Raw genomic sequence first — 6,120 nt, 5'->3', positions numbered from 1 at the left:
ACATATATTATATCCAGCACATCTCAACTGGCTGGGCATAGTAGCACCTGCCTGTAATCCAAGTGTGTGTGTGTGTGTGTGTGTGTGTGTGTGTGAGAGAGAGAGAGAGAGAGAGAGAGAGAGAGAGAGAGAGAGAGAGAATATACATGTGCCATGGTTCAAGTGGGATTTGGTTCTCACTTTGTAGGATCTGGGGACCAGATCATTAGGCCATTAGACATGAATGCAAGTGCTTCTTCCCACAGAGCCAACTCATTGGCCCACTCCCAATACTTGGGAGGTGAAGATAGGGGAGCAAGATTTCAAAGTCATCTTCAGCTATGTAGACACTTCAAGGTCAATCTGAGCTAATGAGTCTCTGTTTAAAAACAAACAAACAAACAAACAAAAAACCAAAGTAGAATAAACAGTCACACGTGGCCAGTAGCTACCATAATGGACAACATGGATCTAGAAATATGAGGTAGGGAATATCCTAAGTAGCCTTCAAACCCTGATAGCAGGTGCTCTGTGCAGAGAGCAGTAGCAGTATTATCTTAGTGACAGCAAACTGCTCTGTTAGTTTGCTCATCTTTTTTTACCTGTTTACTCTGATCTTAATTGGAAGTAGCTCATTTCTGTTTGTGGACAGTTCAATCCTCTTTAAGGCTGTAAAGAACCAAAGACCCACTCCTAACTGCAGAAGATGAGACCTTTTTTCCTTCTCAATCCAACCATTTCTCAATATCCTGCAGCTCTGTGTAGCTTCTTTCCAACATTCTGGGCAAAACTACAAGACAAACATGGTTACTTCAACAGAAGCGACCCATTCACATGGAAGGTTTGAAGACCTTGCATGAATAAGAGTGCAATCTCAATGCAGCTAGATGCAAGGTCCACTAAAGGAGCAAATAATGATGGCAAAAGATTTGTTTATTTTAAATTTTCAGTTTGTATGATTTTTACTTATTATTGCAACTCTATAAGCCAAGAAGAATTACTTTGATTTCATAGAAGACAGAAATAGGACTTAGAAAGGGTGAGTTAGACTTGAACAAGGTCCCTGAGAAAGAGTAGTTAGTATTAAGTACGTTTTCAATTTACAAAGTTAGGGCTCTTTCACTATACACATAAATAGACAATTATCTGCATGTGTACACACGCTCAAGGCTGGGAAAGCTCAGAATGGACATTTATGTTTACATGGCACTTGCACACATGAGAGGCATGTACACTTCAGACAGGAAAATACAGCCCCACACATGTACAGAGGAAAGACTGAAAGGTTTCCGAATATACCTAAAAGCAGGAAGGTTACCTAAGTCCATGTCTAACTGCATGGAGGGACAGATGATCTCTGTATATGATGTACACAGAGACAGCTTATATGTACTCATATAAGAGGAATAAAAAGGTTGTCTATATGCAATGTATAAATAGTTGAGGACAGGTAGGTAAGTTATATATAAATACACATAGACATATCAAGACAGAAACTATGCAGACATTCAATGGGCTGGATAGGTTAGTTGTAGACATACAGCAGCGTGCCCAGGACGACTGAATGGCCAGATTACCAGCACACAGACACGTGCATGTGAGGATTCCAGCCCCAGTGCTGAGTATGCTCTTATTCACTCATTATAATGACCCCCACCAGCAACTTGGCTCAAGCAGTTACATAATTAATGTAGCTGTTCCACATTCCACCCACAAAAGCTTGCTTTTGTCCCCGCTTGTCTGTCGTTCAGAGTCAATCATACATTCAGCATCACTTACCTTGTTGCTGAAACCAAAATAAGGTTAAGGAAATGAAAAGGGAAAAAAATTAAAGCCACAAATTTTCAAGTTTTAGAATGCCAATGCTGCCTTTAAGAAGTAATCCATTCAGAAGCACGCCTTAGACTGACAGAGAAGCCACAGGATGAACTTTCTGAGCCACAGCACAGCCGTCTGCCTAAGCCACAAACAGCCAAGGAGCTATTATTCTCAGTTGCACCCAGCTGGCTGGCTCCTCCGTGCAAAGTTGATGATAGGAACAATGCCTAGCACAGAAATCCCCTCAGAGAAGGCGGGGCAGGAGTCTGGTAGCTGCAAATCTAGGAATCCAGTCTGGTCCGCACCTCTCTGCTGAGGGGTGATTCTGAAGACCAGGCTGCTGAAGGCAACAGCAGCCAAACTTCGACTGGATGTGGAATTCTAACTCAATCCTTTCAGCTCTGAGTCTGAGAGGAAAGCAGGGCAGCTCCGGCTCCGCTTCTGCTCCTCCTCCTCTCCAGCTGCTTCCTGCCTGCCTGCACTCTCCCATAGGGCACCAGCCCTCCTCACACGCTGCTGGCACACACCCCCTTCCCAGCACACTCACGCACACACAATCCTGCCAGCAAGCTCACTCACACACCCTTGGTGAGTGTCTCTCTCTCTTGCTAAATATAAATCTTACTCTCTCTCCCCTCCCCCATTTTCTTCCTTCTCTCCTCCCTCTCTTTCTTCCTTCTCTTCTATCTATATACCCCCCTCCTGTCTAAGCTATAGACTTAAGAAAGATGTGGCACAGAGCCCTATACTTTGAGGAGCTCCAAATCTCAGGGGGAACTCAGAATACGGGAAGAAACTGCTAGAGCACAATGCAAAGACAGTTTTCTCTTCCACTAAAATAAGCTCTAGGTTGGTTCACTACATCAGCCTTTAGAGAAGAGAAGCTGAAGGACAGAGACAGTGACCAAGTGCAGTTCATACCAAATGGTGCCATTTTCTCCCAATCCACACCCTCAAACAGTTTCTTTGAACAGCTACTGTCTTAGTCAGGGTTTCTATTCCTGCACAAACATCATGACCAAGAAGCAGGTTGGGGAGGAAAGGGTTTATTCAGCTTATACTTTCCACATTACTGTTCATCACCAAAGGATGCAGTACTGGAACTCAAGCAGGTCAGGAAGCAGGAGCTGATGTAGAGTCCATGGAGGGATGTTACTTACTGGCTTGCTTCCCCTGGCCTGCTTAGCCTGCTCTCTTATAGAACCCAAGAACCAGCCCAGGGATGGTACCAACCACAAGAGGACCTCCTCCTTGATCACTAACTGAGAAAATGCCTTACAGCTGGATCTTGTGGAGGCATTTCCTCAACTGAAGCTCCTTTCACAGTGATAACTCCAGTTGTGTCAAATTGACACAAAATTAGCTACTACAGCTACTATAAAAGAATTCCTTTAGGCTATGTCAATACAGTGACCAGGGAGTAGGGGAAACTGAGTAAAGCAAAATGAACTCTCAATTACAGCAATCAAGACCAAAGACTAATTTAGAATCCAGAATTTTGAACTTGGCAATCCAGATTGATATAACATCCATCAAAAGCTGTCTGAGGTGTAGAGTTCTATTTTCGTGGTCCCCAATATCCAGCTTGCCTGCACCAACAGCAGCCCCATCTCTATGGAGATTTTCTAGTTCAGCGGTTCTTATGCTGTCCTAATCCCAACAATGCTTCCAGTCTGGGTAGGATGTACTAGGAAATCAAGTATCTTTATCTTCAAAGAACACTCAAATCGATTGCTGTAACATAATTTAACCTAGTTTAACCTAGGTATCAGTGAAGCTCTGGGACACAGAGAACCAGGTGCATGAAACATTGCCTTCGTCCACTCTGCAACCACCAAAAAGATGGGGAAACACTGTTTGCTGTGCCTAGCCCTGAACTACAGTGACAACCCAGTCACTCTGCTTCTCTTCTGCCTTCCCTTAGCCTGGCACAATGAGAAAAGCCATCCTCTTCTTCAGGTCTCAGAGAAAATTTGAGGAGGCAAACTTCATTGATTCAGCATTACATACCTGTGACAATCCACAGAAGAGTCTCGCCCATCTAGCCCAGAAACCAGGTAGCATATGTCAATAGGGACTATCCCAAGATCTGTCACTGTCAACGCTTTTATTAATTTAATTTTGGCTTTTTGAGGCAGTTTCTTACTCTGTAGGAAGGCTAGCCTTGAACTTGCAGTGATCCTCCTGCTTCAGCCTCCTAGTGCTAAGATTACATGTTCCTGAGCCATCATGTCTGGCTCGAAACAAGATTTTAAATCAGTCATGATTCCCATATCTTATCCAAGATCCCAGGGAGAAAGGGCTGGCTTTGGAGCCAGCATTTGCCTCCTTGCTGCCTTCTTCCAATAACATTGCTTCCCCCTCAGTCAAGGCAGAAAAATTAGATTCTAAAAGATGCTAAACAAGCCATTTCTTAACCATCCACCTCATTATGCAGCCAGTGCTGACAGCAGTGCGGATACCTCCTAACCCAGTTGGGAGCTGGCTCGACGACAGAAGAGATAAGGGCTGACAGCACGACTAGAGCCACATCTAAATACAGAGGAAGAAAATAACTTGAAAACTGTCAAATTTCAGTGAAATCACAGCCAATTTACTGTGGAGTTTCCCAGGCTTAAGCCAGGAGAGGTATAGGGTTTAACACAAATAGAGGGAAGGCTGATTAAATCACAATTCCTTTCACAGCTCTGCAGCCAAACATAAAGAATGGTAACTGTCCTTACGAGGTCCAGGCATTCTAAATTGAGGAAAAGCTCACAGTATCAAGAACAAGGAAGATTCTCAGAGTCTGGACATTACAGGACACTATCCTCTTCATGCCCCATTCGCCGCCAGCAGGGCTCCAGGACCTGGCCTGGCCAAGGCCTCAGGCAGTGTTACAAAGGCTAATGGGCCCTGTCTTGTCCATCTGTCCAAATGCACCCAGCCCATCTCCTGAGAAGCTTTGGTTTTGTAGAAAACAATGTCTCAGAAGATGGGAGAGGTGTTTAAGACATCAGGAAGCACAACAAAGTTTGTTATCTCCCATTAGAGCCTTCAAATTTCAGGTTAGTGTTCCTGTCTCTGACTACAAACTATTCTTGTGCTAACCACTGCCCGCCCCATGCTTAAGCAAGAGCGAGGAGGACATGCTAGTGTTAGTCTTGTCAACTTGGTAGCATTTAGAATCATCTGGATGGCATTACCTCCGGGCCTGTCTGAGAAGGCATTTTTATGGTAGGAAGGCCTGTCCTGAATGCTACCATTGCATGGTCTGCAGTCCCAGACCCTCTCTGCCTGCTAGCTGGATGTGACCAGCCCATGCCCTTGCCACCATGCCTTTCACTTTATGTTAGACTGTAACCTCAAACTGGGTCAAAATAAATCAATCCTCTAGAAGCTGATTGTTTGGTCAAGTATTTTGTTTCAGCAATGGAATAACTAATACAGAAGATAAAATGTGGTAAAGAGCAATCAGCATAAGCTCTGGTGACAAAGGGGAGGCTCCTTCAGCTATAATCTTACAGGGCTTAGTTTCAGACATCATATGACCACAGAATAATTACACCTCCTCTGCATGGGCAGCACATTTCTGTTTCCTTGGCTATGTGAGCAACAGTAGAGCTTCCTTTGTCACAGTGGAACTGACCCCTCAACAATCTTAGGTAGGCTAAGAAGATGACGTCCTTTCTTTGAGTAAGAAATAGCTCAGTACCCACCTCAGCTGTTAAACGTCCTCAAAGCTAGCCTTCTCAGGAGTTAGCTGGACAGAGCTAGGAAAACAGATCTGGGTTAAGAAGGGAAAGGCATTTGTCTAGAAACTGTGAGATACTTTCAACAGACATTCTCAAGGTCTGGTTCCCAATTTAAATCTTTGCAGGGATTTTCGCCTAGAGACAGATGAGTCAAGATGGAAATTAAAACGAGACACTGACACTCACGCAGAGTTGAAGGAAGGTTCAGTGGCAGGAGCTCTAAAGAGGAGCTGAATGGATGGCTTAGTCAGAAGACCACCTGGTGCACAAAATCTTCAACTAAACTAATTACATAGCATCACAGGGTGATTGAGAAGGGCCTCACCAGACATAACTCTCCCTCAAATAACCATTCTAAATCAATCAACTGCTTGTGCTCTCACTCCCCCCCCCCCGCTCATTCACACATACACACACACAAAGGGAAGAAAGGAGGGAGGAAGGGAGGGAAAGCTAGATATCAGAAACAACTAAGCCGGGCGTGGTGGCGCACACCTTTAATCCCAGCACTCGGGAGGCAGAGGCAGGCAGATTTCTGAGTTCGAGGCCAGCCTGGGCTACAGAGTGAGTTCCAGGACAGCCACGACTA

The 6,120-nt window shown here is 44.6% G+C and overlaps 1 protein-coding gene across 9 annotated transcripts in view; it reads right to left on the bottom strand.

The window, feature by feature from the left end:
* Unc13b (unc-13 homolog B) overlaps window positions 1-6,120 on the bottom strand; it is a 189,204-nt gene that overhangs the window by 52,973 nt on the left and 130,111 nt on the right. For 4 of the 9 annotated variants that reach the window (XM_029476015.1, XM_029476014.1, XM_029476016.1 and 1 more), the window contains exon 1: window positions 1,759-2,177. The exons of the other annotated variants lie outside the window; for them this stretch is intronic. The gene's annotated coding sequence lies outside the window, so the exon portion shown is untranslated. Of the gene's footprint in view, window positions 1-1,758; window positions 2,178-6,120 lie in introns of those variants that run through there. 9 annotated transcript variants of the gene reach the window in all.

Source organism: Mus caroli, chromosome 4 (assembly GCF_900094665.2).
Source record: "Mus caroli chromosome 4, CAROLI_EIJ_v1.1, whole genome shotgun sequence".
Taxonomy (NCBI): Eukaryota; Metazoa; Chordata; class Mammalia; order Rodentia; family Muridae; genus Mus; species Mus caroli.
This window is presented reverse-complemented; position numbering and strand designations above follow the sequence as displayed.